We start from the raw sequence: 2,220 nt of genomic DNA, 5'->3' as shown, positions 1-2,220 counted from the left end.
ATCAGTTAAATGTGGAGGTTTATTCATGAGTACATTTACATAGGCCTGATAGTATTTTCAGTTTTAGAGAGGATTGATTTTCATACAGATTTTGAGTGAAATGTAATACACACAACAGTCTTTAATCTGTTCCTCCCTGTTTCATCTCCCCCCTCTGCTAGGGATCTGGTATTATGGATAAAATTCGCTAGATTCTAATGATAGACATCTCAAAACATTTTAGATTTTTTTCCTTCTGGTTCTTCCAATAAAATGTCTTCAAATACCACAACTTCTCTTCCCTTCCCCATACCTCTGAGAAAAACACAGTTTCCCTGATACTTAACTTTTAAGTAATTTGAGATCATCAAAAGTACAATTTGAATTTTTCATGGGAAGTGTTAGTTTTGTATATTAGAAGTCATGGACCAACAAAAGATAAGACCTAGCCCTAAACATTATATAATCTTATGATGTCTCTCTCCCTGCTTCTTTGTTAGTATAGGGTGACCTGGGACAGTCCCGGGTTATGTCTGCCACAACAATACAGTAATGCTCCCTTTCATTCTTAAATGTCTCCCAGTTCAGAAAATATACGGTCACTCTATTTATGTGGAACATAATATGGATGGGAATGAAAGCAACTGAGAAGAACCTGGAAAAAGTATTTAATATTAGACCATAGGAGCTCTTCCAAAATATATCTCTTAGAGTCAGGCTTCCACAGGACATTCTTTGATTTCCCATGTGCAGTGAAGGACATATATAGTCAATATTAACTGCCAGGATGTTATGAGCAAAAAAGAAGCACAATTCTTTATTATCTTATGACTCTAGAGAGTCACCCTGGTAACTTGGTTCCTTGAAATAGCCAGAGAAGAATTTGAAATTTTTCTTTTGTACAATCAAGACACATTTATATTTGTATATTTAAGGTAAATTGAATAATGTTATTTGTCCACAATTACTTTAAGATCCCTAATAGAGAGCAATAATTCAGTAAATACAAACAGGCAAATTGGCATAACTATATAATCTTAGAATCAGTGGATGAAGATGGACTCTTTCCAAAGCAGAGAGAGGACTGAGATTCTGATTTAGTAGGTGTAGAAAGGAGTTTCAGAATGTGTGCTGAACAGGTCAAAAACAAAAAATAAATTCATATAGATAATGATAATTTTTCCCAGATTAAGAAACACCACTCTAGCTATAATTCACTTTGTAATACAATTGATTAGAACCTTCCAGACATGAGATACTCTGCAGGGCACCAGGTAGACTGGTGGGCACAAATATGATTGCTGTCATTTTTAAGACCGCAGTATAGAGTGTTTTCAGACGCCTGGGGATCACTGCAGCTTGGGCGGGTCTTCAGTTTACACACAGTTACCGGCGGCAGCAGCAAAGGATGAATGGAGCTCTGGGAAAGGGTCAGCACTTCAAGAGAAAATCCCATCTGTTCTGCAGGTGGCATTCTGATGGGTACCAGTCGGCCCTACAAGACAAAGCCTACCCATGGCATTGGAAGGTACAAGCACCCAAATAAAGCACAGGAGCCCAAGAAGAAGAGGGGAAAAGTGGAAGTGAGACCCATTAATTTGGGGACAGATTATGAATATGAGATTTTAAACATTCACTTGACTGCATACGACATGGCCGTGGCAGAGAGTTATGCCCAATATGTTCACAACCTCTGCAACCATCTATCCGTTAAAGTTGAGGAAAGTTATGCTATGCCCACCAAAACCATGGAGGTGTTGCAGCTGCAGGACCAAGGCAGCAAAATGCTCCTGGACTCAGTTCTTACCACCCATGAGCGAGTGGTTCAGATCAGCGGTTTGAGTGCTACATTTGCAGAGATTTTTTTGGAAATAATCCAAAGCACTCTTCCCAAAGGAGTCAGATTGTCAATGAAGGAGCACTCTGAAGAAGACTTCAAGGGAATGTTCAAAGCTCAGCCAGAACTGGAAGAACTGTTGGCCAAGTTGAACTAGCTCATTGCAGATCCTTTCATGACAGGACTGGTGATATTGAGTGTCAAACAGAAGATCTTCCTGGGTTGTCAAAGTTAAGCAGAAGACCCTGACCTTTAGATATCATAACTACCCATCCCCATTAGCCAGGAATGCCCCCTCTCTTGTATGGAGAAGTGCTTGCCAATTGTCACCAGTTTCCTTTGAGCCAACCTAAGACATCCTCCATCTAATAAAACTCTGCAGCTGGAAAAAAAAAAAAAAAAAA

The 2,220-nt window shown here is 39.3% G+C and overlaps 1 pseudogene; it reads left to right on the top strand.

The window, feature by feature from the left end:
• The first annotated feature begins 1,391 nt into the window (after nucleotides 1–1,391).
• LOC114208091 (large ribosomal subunit protein mL48 pseudogene) lies at nucleotides 1,392–1,973 on the top strand (annotated as a pseudogene).
• Nucleotides 1,974–2,220: the final 247 nt, after the last annotated feature.

The sequence above is a fragment of the Eumetopias jubatus genome, unplaced genomic scaffold, assembly GCF_037043125.1.
Source record: "Eumetopias jubatus isolate StellerSeaLion01/CBP00866 unplaced genomic scaffold, mEumJub1_p1.0 scaffold_4, whole genome shotgun sequence".
Taxonomy (NCBI): Eukaryota; Metazoa; Chordata; class Mammalia; order Carnivora; family Otariidae; genus Eumetopias; species Eumetopias jubatus.
This window is presented reverse-complemented; position numbering and strand designations above follow the sequence as displayed.